We start from the raw sequence: 21,361 nt of genomic DNA on the forward strand, positions 1-21,361 counted from the left end.
CAAAATGCCATCAGTAAAAAGTCTACAAACAATAAATTCTGAAGGGGTTTTAGAGAACTGTGTACCCTCTAGTTGCTGGTGGGATGTACACTGGTAACAGCCAGTAGTGAGAACAGAATGGAGGTGCGTTGAAAGGGAAAAATTTGAACTACCATATGATCTAGTAGGCCCACTGCTGGGCCTAATCCCTGAGAAGACCAGAATCCAAAAGACACAGGCTGGCAATCCTGCACTGCATCAATATTTAGCATTGCCAAGACTTGGAAGTAACCAAAATGTCCATCCACAGATGAATGCACAAAGAAGAAGTGGTCCATGTACACAATGCAATATTCGCCATGGAAAAGGATGAAACACTGCTCTTTGCAGCACCATAGATGAGCCTAGAGATAATCACAGAACATGAGGTAAGTCGGAAAGCAGCCGACAAATAACCTGTGATATCACTCCTAGCTGTTACCTAACAACTGACACGTATGAACATATTTCCACAGAGAAAGACTCTCACAGACTTAGAAAACAAACTATGGTTATCTAAAAGGAAAGGTGGGAGGAATGGATACATTAAGATTAGGGTTACCGTACGTATGCAAATACATATTAAACACACGTATCAAAAAGACCGACCATATACCAAGGGAGGTCTACTGAACGCTCTGTAATAATTTACACGGGGGCTTGCCTGGTGGCACCGTGGTTAAGAATCCACCTGCCAATGCAGGGGACACAGGTTCGATCCCTGGTTCGGGAAGGTCCCACATGCAGCAGAGCAACTAAGCCCGTGCACCACAACTAATGAGCCTACGCTCTGGAGCCCATGAGCCATAACTACTGAGCCCATGCGCCACAACTACTGAAGCCCACACGCCTAGAGCCCGTGCTCCGCGACAAGAGAAGCCACTGCAGTGAGAAGCCGGTGCACCGCAACGGAGAGTAGCCCCCGCTCACCGCAACTGGAGAAAGCCCACATGCAGCAACGAAGATCCAACTCAGCCAAAAATAAATAAATAAATAAAATAAATTTATTTAAAAAAATAATAGTAATTTACATGGGAAGAGGATCTGTACATGAGTAGATATATATAATGTTCAATTGAACCTGATTGTGCACACCCAGAACAAACACTATTCTGCTCATTACCCCAATTTAAAAAATTAAAACCACGAACAACAATTAATGAGACATAAAGTTATTGGGGTTTTCCCTGGCACATCCCATTCTAATTTACAACCTAGGAACACAACTTTCAGGAAGGCTCTGCTGCCCTAGTAACCAGACTTGGGAATGGAGAAATGCTGCCGCCTTGTGGCCGTTTCCCACAACAGCAGCTTTAAACACAGGGCTAAGGGTCACTTGAGATTCACAGTAATTGTAGGGCCGTAAATGACACGTGTCCTCAAAACATGTCCTGGGGTAGGTAATGGCCAAGAAAGTTCACAACACGGAAAATTTTTCAAGAAAACAATTTGAAGAGGTAAGTGTTACTCACTCGGTTGTTTTAAAAAAAGAAGAACATGGATAAAAGCTCAATATCAGGAATTATTGGTTGGATGCAAATCCAAACTACAAAAAGATTTCACCACCCAATATTCAAAATGCCATCCGTAAAAAGTCTACAAACAATGCATGCTGACGGGTTGGGGGAGAAATGCATACCCACTATGCTGTTGGTTGGATGTAAACTGGTAACAGCTAATCATGAGAACAGAACGGAGCTGCGTTTAAAAGGTAAAAATTGAGCTACCATATCATGCGGCCGATCCCCTAATGGGCCTATACCCTAAGAAGACCAGAATGGGAAAGGCACAGACAGGCAAACATGCCCTGCAGCAATATTTACAATAGCCAAGCCATGCAAGCAAACAAAATGTCCATCAACAGATAAATGGACAAAGAAGAAGTGGTATACGTACCGAATGGAATAGTAGCCTCGGGAAAAAAATGAACAATGCCGTTTGCAGGACTACACATGAGCCTAGAAATAATCATAGTACGTTACGTAAGTCAAAAGGGAATGACAAATATCCTATGATATCATTTATACGTGTTATCCTAAGATTGCTCCCAATGAACATATTTCCACAGAAAAACACACTCACAGACTGATAAAACAAACTAATGGTTAACCAAAATGAAAGGTGGGAGGATGGATAAATTAGGATTATTAGGAAATTAGCATACATATACTAACATATGTTAAATGTATATAAACATATAACATATAAACTATATGAATTATATAATCACCAATACATATAAAATATATCATGACAAAACACCTACCAAATACCAAGGGAGGTCTACTCAACATTCTGTAATAACATACATGGTAACAGGATCCGAAGATGAACAGACATATGTATGAATCATTGACCAGATTCTGTACAGCCAGACAATCACAACACTCTAATCAAATTTCCTCCGATAAGAAATATAAATTAAATTTAAAAAACGAACATAAGTAAGGAGACATAAACTTCTGGGGGCTTGTCCCAGCACATTCCACTCTAATTTACAACCGAGGAACACGACGTCCAGGAAGACTCTGTTGCCCTAGTAACAAGAGTTGAGAACGTAATAATGCTGCCGCCTTGTGGCTGTTTCCCACAACAGCAGCTTTAAACACAGTGCTAATGGTCGCTTAATAGTCACGAGGACTGCGGGGCTGTAAATGATACCTGCCCTCAAAAAATGTCCTGGGGTAGGGAATAGGCAAGAAATTTCAACACATGACAAAGTTTTCAAGAAGTCAATATGAGAGGGAAGTTGTACTCACTCTTTAAAAAAAAAAAGGAAAAGGAAAAAAAAGACATGCCTAAAGCTCAGTATAAGGAATTATTAGCTGCATGCAAATCCAACGTCCACAAAGGTTTCAGCTCACACCAGTCAAATGACCATCAGCAAAAAGTCTACAAACTATAAATGCTGAAGAGGTTTTAGGGAACTGTGTACCTTCTAGCTGCTGATGGGGTGTAAAGTGCTAACAGCACTAATGAAAACTGAATGCAGCTGCTTTAAAAGGTAAAAATTGAGCTACCGTATGATGCGGCAGGGCACCTTCTGGGCCTATAACCTAAGACCACCAGAATCGGAAAGACAGAGGCAGGCAAATGTGCACTGCAGCAATATTGAAAGAGCCAAGACATGGAAGCAAAAAAAAGCTCCATAAACAGATGAATGGACAAAGAAGAAGTGGTATATGTACAGAATGGAATATTAGCCACGAAAAAAAATAAAAGAATGGCATATGCAGCACCACGGATGAGCCTAGAGATAATCACACAACGTGAAGTACGTCAGATTGCGAAAGACAAATGTTCTACGATATCACTTATGTTATCTGAAAATTCATAAAAATGAACATATTTCCATAGGGAAAGACAATCTCAGATGGAGAAGACAAACTTATGGTTAAGCCAAAGAAAAGGTGTGAGGAATGGACAAATTAGGATATTGGGGTTAACAAACATATACTAATACATATAAAATATATCATCCCCAAAGACCTATGGAATACCAAGAGTGGTCTATTCAACACTCTACAATAACCTACATGGAAAAGGACACAAAGATCAATAGATATATGTATATGTGTACATGAACAAGATTCTGTGCAGCTAGAACAAAAGACATTTTAAAATCCAATTTGCTCTGATAAAAATGAAAACTTAAAGACACAAACAAGAATTAAGGAGGCTAAAACTTATGGGGGTTTGTCCTGACACATTCCACTCTAATCTGCAACCTAAAAGCACAACTTGCAGCAAGCTTCTGTTTCCCTAGCAAGCAGAGTTGGCAACGTAGAAATGCTGCCACCTTAAGGCCGTTTCCTCAAACAGCAGCTTTAAATCCACTGCTAATGGTCACTAATATTCACAAGGACTGCAGGGCTGTAAATGACTCATGCCCTCAAAAACTGTCCTGGGGTAGGGAATGGCCAAAAAAATCCAAACGCGGCAAATTTTTCAAGAAGGAAATTTGAAGTTGTAAGTTTAGCTGAATCTTAAAAAAAAATGAAAAGGACATTGATCCACGCAAAACATCAGGAATTATTAGACGCATGCAAATCCAATCTACACAAACGTATCACCTCACACCAGTCAGAATGACCATCAGCAAAACGTCAACAAACAATAGATGTTGAAGAAGTTGTGGAGAATAGCGTAACCTCTCGGTCTAAGTGGGATGTAAACTGGTAACCGCCAATAATAGGAACAGAATGGCAGTGCGTTGAAAGGTAAAAATTGAGTCCCCATATGATCCGGAAGGCCCACTATTGGGCCTGTCACCTGTGAAAGCCAGCATCAAAAAGACACAGGATGGAACATCGTGTATTGCAGCAGTATTTACAATAGCCAAGACATGGAAGCAACAAAAATGTCCATCATCAGATGAATGGACGAAAAAGTGGTCCACGTACACAATGCAATATTAGACACAGAAAAGAATGAAACAATGCCGTTTGCAGCACCATAGACGAGGCTACAGACAATCACACAACTTGAAGTAAGTCAGAAAGCGAGAGACACATATCCTATGATATCACGTATAGGTCTTATGTAAAAATTGATAGGAATGAACCTATTTCCACAGAGAAGGACACTCACGTGTTCAGAAAACAAGCTTGTGCTTAACCAAACGGAAAGGTGTGAGGAATGTATAACGGAGGATATTGGGTTTAACAGACATATGCTAATACTTATAAAATATATAATCATCAGACATACCGAATACCAAGAGAGGTCTACACAACATTCTGTAATAATCTCTACGGAACAGGATCCAAACATGAAAAGATATGTGAATCAATGAAAGACATTCTGTACACCTAGAACAAACACAACATTGCAATCAAATTTGCTCTGAGAAAAATGAAAATTAAACTGAGAATATCAACAACAAATAAGTAGACATAGTTTCTGGGGGTTTGTCCTGGCACATTCCACTCTACTTTACAACCTACAAACAGGACTTCCAGGAAGGCTGTGTTGCCCTAGTAACCAGAGTTGGGAATATAGAAATGCTGCCCCCTTGTGGCCGTTTCCTGCAACAGCAGCTTTAAATGCAGAACTAATGGTCATGTGATATTCACAATTACTACAGGGCTGTAAAGGACACCTGCCCTCAAAAAATGTCCTGGTGCAGGTAATGGCCACAGGAATTGAGAACATGGCAAATTTTTCAAGGAAACAATTTGAAGAGGTGAGTTTCTCTGTTTTACTTAAAAAAAAAAACGTAGATGAAAGCTCAATATCGGGAATTATTAGACGCATGCAAATCCAACCTACAAAAAGGTATCACCACCCAACACTCAAAATGCCATCAGTAAAAAGTCTACAAACAATAAATTCTGAAGGGGTTTTAGAGAACTGTGTACCCTCTAGTTGCTGGTGGGATGTACACTGGTAACAGCCAGTAGTGAGAACAGAATGGAGGTGCGTTGAAAGGGAAAAATTTGAACTACCATATGATCTAGTAGGCCCACTGCTGGGCCTAATCCCTGAGAAGACCAGAATCCAAAAGACACAGGCTGGCAATCCTGCACTGCATCAATATTTAGCATTGCCAAGACTTGGAAGTAACCAAAATGTCCATCCACAGATGAATGCACAAAGAAGAAGTGGTCCATGTACACAATGCAATATTCGCCATGGAAAAGGATGAAACACTGCTCTTTGCAGCACCATAGATGAGCCTAGAGATAATCACAGAACATGAGGTAAGTCGGAAAGCAGCCGACAAATAACCTGTGATATCACTCCTAGCTGTTACCTAACAACTGACACGTATGAACATATTTCCACAGAGAAAGACTCTCACAGACTTAGAAAACAAACTATGGTTATCTAAAAGGAAAGGTGGGAGGAAAAGATACATTAAGATTAGGGTTACCGTACGTATGCAAATACATATTAAACACACGTATCAAAAAGACCGACCATATACCAAGGGAGGTCTACTGAACGCTCTGTAATAATTTACACGGGGGCTTGCCTGGTGGCACCGTGGTTAAGAATCCACCTGCCAATGCAGGGGACACAGGTTCGATCCCTGGTTCGGGAAGGTCCCACATGCAGCAGAGCAACTAAGCCCGTGCACCACAACTAATGAGCCTACGCTCTGGAGCCCATGAGCCATAACTACTGAGCCCATGCACCACAACTACTGAAGCCCACACGCCTAGAGCCCGTGCTCCGCAACAAGAGAAGCCACTGCAGTGAGAAGCCGGTGCACCGCAACGGAGAGTAGCCCCCGCTCACCGCAACTGGAGAAAGCCCACATGCAGCAACGAAGATCCAACTCAGCCAAAAATAAATAAATAAATAAAATAAATTTATTTAAAAAAATAATAGTAATTTACATGGGAAGAGGATCTGTACATGAGTAGATATATATAATGTTCAATTGAACCTGATTGTGCACACCCAGAACAAACACTATTCTGCTCATTACCCCAATTTAAAAAATTAAAACCACGAACAACAATTAATGAGACATAAAGTTATTGGGGTTTTCCCTGGCACATCCCATTCTAATTTACAACCTAGGAACACAACTTTCAGGAAGGCTCTGCTGCCCTAGTAACCAGACTTGGGAATGGAGAAATGCTGCCGCCTTGTGGCCGTTTCCCACAACAGCAGCTTTAAACACAGGGCTAAGGGTCACTTGAGATTCACAGTAATTGTAGGGCCGTAAATGACACGTGTCCTCAAAACATGTCCTGGGGTAGGTAATGGCCAAGAAAGTTCACAACACGGAAAATTTTTCAAGAAAACAATTTGAAGAGGTAAGTGTTACTCACTCGGTTGTTTTAAAAAAAGAAGAACATGGATAAAAGCTCAATATCAGGAATTATTGGTTGGATGCAAATCCAAACTACAAAAAGATTTCACCACCCAATATTCAAAATGCCATCCGTAAAAAGTCTACAAACAATGCATGCTGACGGGTTGGGGGAGAAATGCATACCCACTATGCTGTTGGTTGGATGTAAACTGGTAACAGCTAATCATGAGAACAGAACGGAGCTGCGTTTAAAAGGTAAAAATTGAGCTACCATATCATGCGGCCGATCCCCTAATGGGCCTATACCCTAAGAAGACCAGAATGGGAAAGGCACAGACAGGCAAACATGCCCTGCAGCAATATTTACAATAGCCAAGCCATGCAAGCAAACAAAATGTCCATCAACAGATAAATGGACAAAGAAGAAGTGGTATACGTACCGAATGGAATAGTAGCCTCGGGAAAAAAATGAACAATGCCGTTTGCAGGACTACACATGAGCCTAGAAATAATCATAGTACGTTACGTAAGTCAAAAGGGAATGACAAATATCCTATGATATCATTTATACGTGTTATCCTAAGATTGCTCCCAATGAACATATTTCCACAGAAAAACACACTCACAGACTGATAAAACAAACTAATGGTTAACCAAAATGAAAGGTGGGAGGATGGATAAATTAGGATTATTAGGAAATTAGCATACATATACTAACATATGTTAAATGTATATAAACATATAACATATAAACTATATGAATTATATAATCACCAATACATATAAAATATATCATGACAAAACACCTACCAAATACCAAGGGAGGTCTACTCAACATTCTGTAATAACATACATGGTAACAGGATCCGAAGATGAACAGACATATGTATGAATCATTGACCAGATTCTGTACAGCCAGACAATCACAACACTCTAATCAAATTTCCTCCGATAAGAAATATAAATTAAATTTAAAAAACGAACATAAGTAAGGAGACATAAACTTCTGGGGGCTTGTCCCAGCACATTCCACTCTAATTTACAACCGAGGAACACGACGTCCAGGAAGACTCTGTTGCCCTAGTAACAAGAGTTGAGAACGTAATAATGCTGCCGCCTTGTGGCTGTTTCCCACAACAGCAGCTTTAAACACAGTGCTAATGGTCGCTTAATAGTCACGAGGACTGCGGGGCTGTAAATGATACCTGCCCTCAAAAAATGTCCTGGGGTAGGGAATAGGCAAGAAATTTCAACACATGACAAAGTTTTCAAGAAGTCAATATGAGAGGGAAGTTGTACTCACTCTTTAAAAAAAAAAAGGAAAAGGAAAAAAAAGACATGCCTAAAGCTCAGTATAAGGAATTATTAGCTGCATGCAAATCCAACGTCCACAAAGGTTTCAGCTCACACCAGTCAAATGACCATCAGCAAAAAGTCTACAAACTATAAATGCTGAAGAGGTTTTAGGGAACTGTGTACCTTCTAGCTGCTGATGGGGTGTAAAGTGCTAACAGCACTAATGAAAACTGAATGCAGCTGCTTTAAAAGGTAAAAATTGAGCTACCGTATGATGCGGCAGGGCACCTTCTGGGCCTATAACCTAAGACCACCAGAATCGGAAAGACAGAGGCAGGCAAATGTGCACTGCAGCAATATTGAAAGAGCCAAGACATGGAAGCAAAAAAAAGCTCCATAAACAGATGAATGGACAAAGAAGAAGTGGTATATGTACAGAATGGAATATTAGCCACGAAAAAAAATAAAAGAATGGCATATGCAGCACCACGGATGAGCCTAGAGATAATCACACAACGTGAAGTACGTCAGATTGCGAAAGACAAATGTTCTACGATATCACTTATGTTATCTGAAAATTCATAAAAATGAACATATTTCCATAGGGAAAGACAATCTCAGATGGAGAAGACAAACTTATGGTTAAGCCAAAGAAAAGGTGTGAGGAATGGACAAATTAGGATATTGGGGTTAACAAACATATACTAATACATATAAAATATATCATCCCCAAAGACCTATGGAATACCAAGAGTGGTCTATTCAACACTCTACAATAACCTACATGGAAAAGGACACAAAGATCAATAGATATATGTATATGTGTACATGAACAAGATTCTGTGCAGCTAGAACAAAAGACATTTTAAAATCCAATTTGCTCTGATAAAAATGAAAACTTAAAGACACAAACAAGAATTAAGGAGGCTAAAACTTATGGGGGTTTGTCCTGACACATTCCACTCTAATCTGCAACCTAAAAGCACAACTTGCAGCAAGCTTCTGTTTCCCTAGCAAGCAGAGTTGGCAACGTAGAAATGCTGCCACCTTAAGGCCGTTTCCTCAAACAGCAGCTTTAAATCCACTGCTAATGGTCACTAATATTCACAAGGACTGCAGGGCTGTAAATGACTCATGCCCTCAAAAACTGTCCTGGGGTAGGGAATGGCCAAAAAAATCCAAACGCGGCAAATTTTTCAAGAAGGAAATTTGAAGTTGTAAGTTTAGCTGAATCTTAAAAAAAAATGAAAAGGACATTGATCCACGCAAAACATCAGGAATTATTAGACGCATGCAAATCCAATCTACACAAACGTATCACCTCACACCAGTCAGAATGACCATCAGCAAAACGTCAACAAACAATAGATGTTGAAGAAGTTGTGGAGAATAGCGTAACCTCTCGGTCTAAGTGGGATGTAAACTGGTAACCGCCAATAATAGGAACAGAATGGCAGTGCGTTGAAAGGTAAAAATTGAGTCCCCATATGATCCGGAAGGCCCACTATTGGGCCTGTCACCTGTGAAAGCCAGCATCAAAAAGACACAGGATGGAACATCGTGTATTGCAGCAGTATTTACAATAGCCAAGACATGGAAGCAACAAAAATGTCCATCATCAGATGAATGGACGAAAAAGTGGTCCATGTACACAATGCAATATTAGACACAGAAAAGAATGAAACAATGCCGTTTGCAGCACCATAGACGAGGCTACAGACAATCACACAACTTGAAGTAAGTCAGAAAGCGAGAGACACATATCCTATGATATCACGTATAGGTCTTATGTAAAAATTGATAGGAATGAACCTATTTCCACAGAGAAGGACACTCACGTGTTCAGAAAACAAGCTTGTGCTTAACCAAACGGAAAGGTGTGAGGAATGTATAACGGAGGATATTGGGTTTAACAGACATATGCTAATACTTATAAAATATATAATCATCAGACATACCGAATACCAAGAGAGGTCTACACAACATTCTGTAATAATCTCTACGGAACAGGATCCAAACATGAAAAGATATATGAATCAATGAAAGACATTCTGTACACCTAGAACAAACACAACATTGCAATCAAATTTGCTCTGAGAAAAATGAAAATTAAACTGAGAATATCAACAACAAATAAGTAGACATAGTTTCTGGGGGTTTGTCCTGGCACATTCCACTCTACTTTACAACCTACAAACAGGACTTCCAGGAAGGCTGTGTTGCCCTAGTAACCAGAGTTGGGAATATAGAAATGCTGCCCCCTTGTGGCCGTTTCCTGCAACAGCAGCTTTAAATGCAGAACTAATGGTCATGTGATATTCACAATTACTACAGGGCTGTAAAGGACACCTGCCCTCAAAAAATGTCCTGGTGCAGGTAATGGCCACAGGAATTCAGAACATGGCAAATTTTTCAAGGAAACAATTTGAAGAGGTGAGTTTCTCTGTTTTACTTAAAAAAAAAAAACGTAGATGAAAGCTCAATATCGGGAATTATTAGACGCATGCAAATCCAACCTACAAAAAGGTATCACCACCCAACACTCAAAATGCCATCAGTAAAAAGTCTACAAACAATAAATTCTGAAGGGGTTTTAGAGAACTGTGTACCCTCTAGTTGCTGGTGGGATGTACACTGGTAACAGCCAGTAGTGAGAACAGAATGGAGGTGCGTTGAAAGGGAAAAATTTGAACTACCATATGATCTAGTAGGCCCACTGCTGGGCCTAATCCCTGAGAAGACCAGAATCCAAAAGACACAGGCTGGCAATCCTGCACTGCATCAATATTTAGCATTGCCAAGACTTGGAAGTAACCAAAATGTCCATCCACAGATGAATGCACAAAGAAGAAGTGGTCCATGTACACAATGCAATATTCGCCATGGAAAAGGATGAAACACTGCTCTTTGCAGCACCATAGATGAGCCTAGAGATAATCACAGAACATGAGGTAAGTCGGAAAGCAGCCGACAAATAACCTGTGATATCACTCCTAGCTGTTACCTAACAACTGACACGTATGAACATATTTCCACAGAGAAAGACTCTCACAGACTTAGAAAACAAACTATGGTTATCTAAAAGGAAAGGTGGGAGGAATGGATACATTAAGATTAGGGTTACCGTACGTATACAAATACATATTAAACACACGTATCAAAAAGACCGACCATATACCAAGGGAGGTCTACTGAACGCTCTGTAATAATTTACACGCGGGCTTGCCTGGTGGCACCGTGGTTAAGAATCCACCTGCCAATGCAGGGGACACAGGTTCGATCCCTGGTTCGGGAAGGTCCCACATGCAGCAGAGCAACTAAGCCCGTGCACCACAACTAATGAGCCTACGCTCTGGAGCCCATGAGCCATAACTACTGAGCCCATGCGCCACAACTACTGAAGCCCACACGCCTAGAGCCCGTGCTCCGCAACAAGAGAAGCCACTGCAGTGAGAAGCCGGTGCACCGCAACGGAGAGTAGCCCCCGCTCACCGCAACTGGAGAAAGCCCACATGCAGCAACGAAGATCCAACTCAGCCAAAAATAAATAAATAAATAAAATAAATTTATTTAAAAAAATAATAGTAATTTACATGGGAAGAGGATCTGTACATGAGTAGATATATATAATGTTCAATTGAACCTGATTGTGCACACCCAGAACAAACACTATTCTGCTCATTACCCCAATTTAAAAAATTAAAACCACGAACAACAATTAATGAGACATAAAGTTATTGGGGTTTTCCCTGGCACATCCCATTCTAATTTACAACCTAGGAACACAACTTTCAGGAAGGCTCTGCTGCCCTAGTAACCAGACTTGGGAATGGAGAAATGCTGCCGCCTTGTGGCCGTTTCCCACAACAGCAGCTTTAAACACAGGGCTAAGGGTCACTTGAGATTCACAGTAATTGTAGGGCCGTAAATGACACGTGTCCTCAAAACATGTCCTGGGGTAGGTAATGGCCAAGAAAGTTCACAACACGGAAAATTTTTCAAGAAAACAATTTGAAGAGGTAAGTGTTACTCACTCGGTTGTTTTAAAAAAAGAAGAACATGGATAAAAGCTCAATATCAGGAATTATTGGTTGGATGCAAATCCAAACTACAAAAAGATTTCACCACCCAATATTCAAAATGCCATCCGTAAAAAGTCTACAAACAATGCATGCTGACGGGTTGGGGGAGAAATGCATACCCACTATGCTGTTGGTTGGATGTAAACTGGTAACAGCTAATCATGAGAACAGAACGGAGCTGCGTTTAAAAGGTAAAAATTGAGCTACCATATCATGCGGCCGATCCCCTAATGGGCCTATACCCTAAGAAGACCAGAATGGGAAAGGCACAGACAGGCAAACATGCCCTGCAGCAATATTTACAATAGCCAAGCCATGCAAGCAAACAAAATGTCCATCAACAGATAAATGGACAAAGAAGAAGTGGTATACGTACCGAATGGAATAGTAGCCTCGGGAAAAAAATGAACAATGCCGTTTGCAGGACTACACATGAGCCTAGAAATAATCATAGTACGTTACGTAAGTCAAAAGGGAATGACAAATATCCTATGATATCATTTATACGTGTTATCCTAAGATTGCTCCCAATGAACATATTTCCACAGAAAAACACACTCACAGACTGATAAAACAAACTAATGGTTAACCAAAATGAAAGGTGGGAGGATGGATAAATTAGGATTATGGGGGTAGCATACATATACTAACGTATGTTAAATGTATATAAACATATAACATATAAACTATATGAATTATATAATCACCAATACATATAAAATATATCATGACAAAACACCTACCAAATACCAAGGGAGGTCTACTCAACATTCTGTAATAACATACATGGTAACAGGATCCGAAGATGAACAGACATATGTATGAATCATTGACCAGATTCTGTACAGCCAGACAATCACAACACTCTAATCAAATTTCCTCCAATAAGAAATATAAATTAAATTTAAAAAACGAACATAAGTAAGGAGACATAAACTTCTGGGGGCTTGTCCCAGCACATTCCACTCTAATTTACAACCGAGGAACACGACGTCCAGGAAGACTCTGTTGCCCTAGTAACAAGAGTTGAGAACGTAATAATGCTGCCGCCTTGTGGCTGTTTCCCACAACAGCAGCTTTAAACACAGTGCTAATGGTCGCTTAATAGTCACGAGGACTGCGGGGCTGTAAATGATACCTGCCCTCAAAAAATGTCCTGGGGTAGGGAATAGGCAAGAAATTTCAACACATGACAAAGTTTTCAAGAAGTCAATATGAGAGGGAAGTTGTACTCACTCTTTAAAAAAAAAGGAAAAGGAAAAAAAAGACACGCCTAAAGCTCAGTATAAGGAATTATTAGCTGCATGCAAATCCAACGTCCACAAAGGTTTCAGCTCACACCAGTCAAATGACCATCAGCAAAAAGTCTACAAACTATAAATGCTGAAGAGGTTTTAGGGAACTGTGTACCTTCTAGCTGCTGATGGGGTGTAAAGTGCTAACAGCACTAATGAAAACTGAATGCAGCTGCTTTAAAAGGTAAAAATTGAGCTACCGTATGATGCGGCAGGGCACCTTCTGGGCCTATAACCTAAGACCACCAGAATCGGAAAGACAGAGGCAGGCAAATGTGCACTGCAGCAATATTGAAAGAGCCAAGACATGGAAGCAAAAAAAAGCTCCATAAACAGATGAATGGACAAAGAAGAAGTGGTATATGTACAGAATGGAATATTAGCCACGAAAAAAAATAAAAGAATGGCATATGCAGCACCACGGATGAGCCTAGAGATAATCACACAACGTGAAGTAAGTCAGATTGCGAAAGACAAATGTTCTACGATATCACTTATGTTATCTGAAAATTCATAAAAATGAACATATTTCCATAGGGAAAGACAATCTCAGATGGAGAAGACAAACTTATGGTTAAGCCAAAGAAAAGGTGTGAGGAATGGACAAATTAGGATATTGGGGTTAACAAACATATACTAATACATATAAAATATATCATCCCCAAAGACCTATGGAATACCAAGAGTGGTCTATTCAACACTCTACAATAACCTACATGGAAAAGGACACAAAGATCAATAGATATATGTATATGTGTACATGAACAATATTCTGTGCAGCTAGAACAAAAGACATTTTAAAATCCAATTTGCTCTGATAAAAATGAAAACTTAAAGACACAAACAAGAATTAAGGAGGCTAAAACTTATGGGGGTTTGTCCTGACACATTCCACTCTAATCTGCAACCTAAAAGCACAACTTGCAGCAAGGTTCTGTTTCCCTAGCAAGCAGAGTTGGCAACGTAGAAATGCTGCCACCTTAAGGCCGTTTCCTCAAACAGCAGCTTTAAATCCACTGCTAATGGTCACTAATATTCACAAGGACTGCAGGGCTGTAAATGACTCATGCCCTCAAAAACTGTCCTGGGGTAGGGAATGGCCAAAAAAATCCAAACGCGGCAAATTTTTCAAGAAGGAAATTTGAAGTTGTAAGTTTAGCTGAATCTTAAAAAAAAATGAAAAGGACATTGATACACGCAAAACATCAGGAATTATTAGACGCATGCAAATCCAATCTACACAAACGTATCACCTCACACCAGTCAGAATGACCATCAGCAAAACGTCAACAAACAATAGATGTTGAAGAAGTTGTGGAGAATAGCGTAACCTCTCGGTCTAAGTGGGATGTAAACTGGTAACCGCCAATAATAGGAACAGAATGGCAGTGCGTTGAAAGGTAAAAATTGAGTCCCCATATGATCCGGAAGGCCCACTATTGGGCCTGTCACCTGTGAAAGCCAGCATCAAAAAGACACAGGATGGAACATCGTGTATTGCAGCAGTATTTACAATAGCCAAGACATGGAAGCAACAAAAATGTCCATCATCAGATGAATGGACGAAAAAGTGGTCCATGTACACAATGCAATATTAGACACAGAAAAGAATGAAACAATGCCGTTTGCAGCACCATAGACGAGGCTACAGACAATCACACACCTTGAAGTAAGTCAGAAAGCGAGAGACACATATCCTATGATATCACGTATAGGTCTTATGTAAAAATTGATAGGAATGAACCTATTTCCACAGAGAAGGACACTCACGTGTTCAGAAAACAAGCTTGTGCTTAACCAAACGGAAAGGTGTGAGGAATGTATAACGGAGGATATTGGGTTTAAGAGACATATGCTAATACTTATAAAATATATAATCATCAGACATACCGAATACCAAGAGAGGTCTACACAACATTCTGTAATAATCTCTACGGAACAGGATCCAAACATGAAAAGATATATGAATCAATGAAAGACATTCTGTACACCTAGAACAAACACAACATTGCAATCAAATTTGCTCTGAGAAAAATGAAAATTAAACTGAGAATATCAACAACAAATAAGTAGACATAGTTTCTGGGGGTTTGTCCTGGCACATTCCACTCTACTTTACAACCTACAAACAGGACTTCCAGGAAGGCTGTGTTGCCCTAGTAACCAGAGTTGGGAATATAGAAATGCTGCCCCCTTGTGGCCGTTTCCTGCAACAGCAGCTTTAAATGCAGAACTAATGGTCATGTGATATTCACAATTACTACAGGGCTGTAAAGGACACCTGCCCTCAAAAAATGTCCTGGTGCAGGTAATGGCCACAGGAATTCAGAACATGGCAAATTTTTCAAGGAAACAATTTGAAGAGGTGAGTTTCTCTGTTTTACTTAAAAAAAAAAAAACGTAGATGAAAGCTCAATATCGGGAATTATTAGACGCATGCAAATCCAACCTACAAAAAGGTATCACCACCCAACACTCAAAATGCCATCAGTAAAAAGTCTACAAACAATAAATTCTGAAGGGGTTTTAGAGAACTGTGTACCCTCTAGTTGCTGGTGGGATGTACACTGGTAACAGCCAGTAGTGAGAACAGAATGGAGGTGCGTTGAAAGGGAAAAATTTGAACTACCATATGATCTAGTAGGCCCACTGCTGGGCCTAATCCCTGAGAAGACCAGAATCCAAAAGACACAGGCTGGCAATCCTGCACTGCATCAATATTTAGCATTGCCAAGACTTGGAAGTAACCAAAATGTCCATCCACAGATGAATGCACAAAGAAGAAGTGGTCCATGTACACAATGCAATATTCGCCATGGAAAAGGATGAAACACTGCTCTTTGCAGCACCATAGATGAGCCTAGAGATAATCACAGAACATGAGGTAAGTCGGAAAGCAGCCGACAAATAACCTGTGATATCACTCCTAGCTGTTACCTAACAACTGACACGTATGAACATATTTCCACAGAGAAAGACTCTCACAGACTTAGAAAACAAACTATGGTTATCTAAAAGGAAAGGTGGGAGGAATGGATACATTAAGATTAGGGTTACCGTACGTATACAAATACATATTAAACACACGTATCAAAAAGACCGACCATATACCAAGGGAGGTCTACTGAACGCTCTGTAATAATTTACACGGGGGCTTGCCTGGTGGCACCGTGGTTAAGAATCCACCTGCCAATGCAGGGGACACAGGTTCGATCCCTGGTTCGGGAAGGTCCCACATGCAGCAGAGCAACTAAGCCCGTGCACCACAACTAATGAGCCTACGCTCTGGAGCCCATGAGCCATAACTACTGAGCCCATGCGCCACAACTACTGAAGCCCACACGCCTAGAGCCCGTGCTCCGCAACAAGAGAAGCCACTGCAGTGAGAAGCCGGTGCACCGCAACGGAGAGTAGCCCCCGCTCACCGCAACTGGAGAAAGCCCACATGCAGCAACGAAGATCCAACTCAGCCAAAAATAAATAAATAAATAAAATAAATTTATTTAAAAAAATAATAGTAATTTACATGGGAAGAGGATCTGTACATGAGTAGATATATATAATGTTCAATTGAACCTGATTGTGCACACCCAGAACAAACACTATTCTGCTCATTACCCCAATTTAAAAAATTAAAACCACGAACAACAATTAATGAGACATAAAGTTATTGGGGTTTTCCCTGGCACATCCCATTCTAATTTACAACCTAGGAACACAACTTTCAGGAAGGCTCTGCTGCCCTAGTAACCAGACTTGGGAATGGAGAAATGCTGCCGCCTTGTGGCCGTTTCCCACAACAGCAGCTTTAAACACAGGGCTAAGGGTCACTTGAGATTCACAGTAATTGTAGGGCCGTAAATGACACGTGTCCTCAAAACATGTCCTGGGGTAGGTAATGGCCAAGAAAGTTCACAACACGGAAAATTTTTCAAGAAAACAATTTGAAGAGGTAAGTGTTACTCACTCGGTTGTTTTAAAAAAAGAAGAACATGGATAAAAGCTCAATATCAGGAATTATTGGTTGGATGCAAATCCAAACTACAAAAAGATTTCACCACCCAATATTCAAAATGCCATCCGTAAAAAGTCTACAAACAATGCATGCTGACGGGTTGGGGGAGAAATGCATACCCACTATGTTGTTGGTTGGATGTAAACTGGTAACAGCTAATCATGAGAACAGAACGGAGCTGCGTTTAAAAGGTAAAAATTGAGCTACCATATCATGCGGCCGATCCCCTAATGGGCCTATACCCTAAGAAGACCAGAATGGGAAAGGCACAGACAGGCAAACATGCCCTGCAGCAATATTTACAATAGCCAAGCCATGCAAGCAAACAAAATGTCCATCAACAGATAAATGGACAAAGAAGAAGTGGTATACGTACCGAATGGAATAGTAGCCTCGGGAAAAAAATGAACAATGCCGTTTTCAGGATTACACATGAGCCTAGAAATAATCATAGTACGTTACGTAAGTCAAAAGGGAATGACAAATATCCTATGATATCATTTATACGTGTTATCCTAAGATTGCTCCCAATGAACATATTTCCACAGAAAAACACACTCACAGACTGATAAAACAAACTAATGGTTAACCAAAATGAAAGGTGGGAGGATGGATAAATTAGGATTATGGGGGTAGCATACATATACTAACGTATGTTAAATGTATATAAACATATAACATATAAACTATATGAATTATATAATCACCAATACATATAAAATATATCATGACAAAACACCTACCAAATACCAAGGGAGGTCTACTCAACATTCTGTAATAACATACATGGTAACAGGATCCGAAGATGAACAGACATATGTATGAATCATTGACCAGATTCTGTACAGCCAGACAATCACAACACTCTAATCAAATTTCCTCCGATAAGAAATATAAATTAAATTTAAAAAACGAACATAAGTAAGGAGACATAAACTTCTGGGGGCTTGTCCCAGCACATTCCACTCTAATTTACAACCGAGGAACACGACGTCCAGGAAGACTCTGTTGCCCTAGTAACAAGAGTTGAGAACGTAATAATGCTGCCGCCTTGTGGCTGTTTCCCACAACAGCAGCTTTAAACACAGTGCTAATGGTCGCTTAATAGTCACGAGGACTGCGGGGCTGTAAATGATACCTGCCCTCAAAAAATGTCCTGGGGTAGGGAATAGGCAAGAAATTTCAACACATGACAAAGTTTTCAAGAAGTCAATATGAGAGGGAAGTTGTACTCACTCTTTAAAAAAAAAAGGAAAAGAAAAAAAAAGACATGCCTAAAGCTCAGTATAAGGAATTATTAGCTGCATGCAAATCCAACGTCCACAAAGGTTTCAGCTCACACCAGTCAAATGACCATCAGCAAAAAGTCTACAAACTATAAATGCTGAAGAGGTTTTAGGGAACTGTGTACCTTCTAGCTGCTGATGGGGTGTAAAGTGCTAACAGCACTAATGAAAACTGAATGCAGCTGCTTTAAAAGGTAAAAATTGAGCTACCGTATGATGCGGCAGGGCACCTTCTGGGCCTATAACCTAAGACCACCAGAATCGGAAAGACAGAGGCAGGCAAATGTGCACTGCAGCAACATTGAAAGAGCCAAGACATGGAAGCAAAAAAAAGCTCCATAAACAGATGAATGGACAAAGAAGAAGTGGTATATGCACAGAATGGAATATTAGCCACGAAAAAAAATAAAAGAATGGCATATGCAGCACCACGGATGAGCCTAGAGATAATCACACAACGTGAAGTAAGTCAGATTGCGAAAGACAAATGTTCTACGATATCACTTATGTTATCTGAAAATTCATAAAAATGAACATATTTCCATAGGGAAAGACAATCTCAGATGGAGAAGACAAACTTATGGTTAAGCCAAAGAAAAGGTGTGAGGAATGGACAAATTAGGATATTGGGGTTAACAAACATATACTAATACATATAAAATATATCATCCCCAAAGACCTATGGAATACCAAGAGTGGTCTATTCAACACTCTACAATAACCTACATGGAAAAGGACACAAAGATCAATAGATATATGTATATGTGTACATGAACAAGATTCTGTGCAGCTAGAACAAAAGACATTTTAAAATCCAATTTGCTCTGATAAAAATGAAAACTTAAAGACACAAACAAGAATTAAGGAGGCTAAAACTTATGGGGGTTTGTCCTGACACATTCCACTCTAATCTGCAACCTAAAAGCACAACTTGCAGCAAGGTTCTGTTTCCCTAGCAAGCAGAGTTGGCAACGTAGAAATGCTGCCACCTTAAGGCCGTTTCCTCAAACAGCAGCTTTAAATCCACTGCTAATGGTCACTAATATTCACAAGGACTGCAGGGCTGTAAATGACTCATGCCCTCAAAAACTGTCCTGGGGTAGGGAATGGCCAAAAAAATCCAAACGCGGCAAATTTTTCAAGAAGGAAATTTGAAGTTGTAAGTTTAGCTGAATCTTAAAAAAAAATGAAAAGGACATTGATACACGCAAAACATCAGGAATTATTAGACGCATGCAAATCCAATCTACACAAACGTATCACCTCACACCAGTCAGAATGACCATCAGCAAAACGTCAACAAACAATAGATGTTGAAGAAGTTGTGGAGAATAGCGTAACCTCTCGGTCTAAGTGGGATGTAAACTGGTAACCGCCAATAATAGGAACAGAATGGCAGTGCGTTGAAAGGTAAAAATTGAGTCCCCATATGATCCGGAAGGCCCACTATTGGGCCTGTCACCTGTGAAAGCCAGCATCAAAAAGACACAGGATGGAACATCGTGTATTGCAGCAGTATTTACAATAGCCAAGACATGGAAGCAACAAAAATGTCCATCATCAGATGAATGGACGAAAAAGTGGTCCATGTACACAATGCAATATTAGACACAGAAAAGAATGAAACAATGCCGTTTGCAGCACCATAGACGAGGCTACAGACAATCACACACCTTGAAGTAAGTCAGAAAGCGAGAGACACATATCCTATGATATCACGTATAGGTCTTATGTAAAAATTGATAGGAATGAACCTATTTCCACAGAGAAGGACACTCACGTGTTCAGAAAACAAGCTTGTGCTTAACCAAACGGAAAGGTGTGAGGAATGTATAACGGAGGATATTGGGTTTAAGAGACATATGCTAATACTTATAAAATATATAATCATCAGACATACCGAATACCAAGAGAGGTCTACACAACATTCTGTAATAATCTCTACGGAACAGGATCCAAACATGAAAAGATATATGAATCAATGAAAGACATTCTGTACACCTAGAACAAACACAACATTGCAATCAAATTTGCTCTGAGAAAAATGAAAATTAAACTGAGAATATCAACAACAAATAAGTAGACATAGTTTCTGGGGGTTTGTCCTGGCACATTCCACTCTACTTTACAACCTACAAACAGGACTTCCAGGAAGGCTGTGTTGCCCTAGTAACCAGAGTTGGGAATATAGAAATGCTGTCCCCTTGTGGCCGTTTCCTGCAACAGCAGCTTTAAATGCAGAACTAATGGTCATGTGATATTCACAATTACTACAGGGCTGTAAAGGACACCTGCCCTCAAAAAATGTCCTGGTGCAGGTAATGGCCACAGGAATTCAGAACATGGCAAATTTTTCAAGGAAACAATTTGAAGAGGTGAGTTTCTCTGTTTTACTTAAAAAAAAAAAGTACATGAAAGCTCAATATCGGGAATTATTAGACGCATGCAAATCCAACCTACAAAAAGGTATCACCACCCAACACTCAAAATGCCATCAGTAAAAAGTCTACAAACAATAAATTCTGAAGGGGTTTTAGAGAACTGTGTACCCTCTAGTTGCTGGTGGGATGTACACTGGTAACAGCCAGTAGTGAGAACAG

This window comes from Eubalaena glacialis, chromosome 7 (assembly GCF_028564815.1).
Source record: "Eubalaena glacialis isolate mEubGla1 chromosome 7, mEubGla1.1.hap2.+ XY, whole genome shotgun sequence".
Lineage (NCBI taxonomy): Eukaryota > Metazoa > Chordata > Mammalia > Artiodactyla > Balaenidae > Eubalaena > Eubalaena glacialis.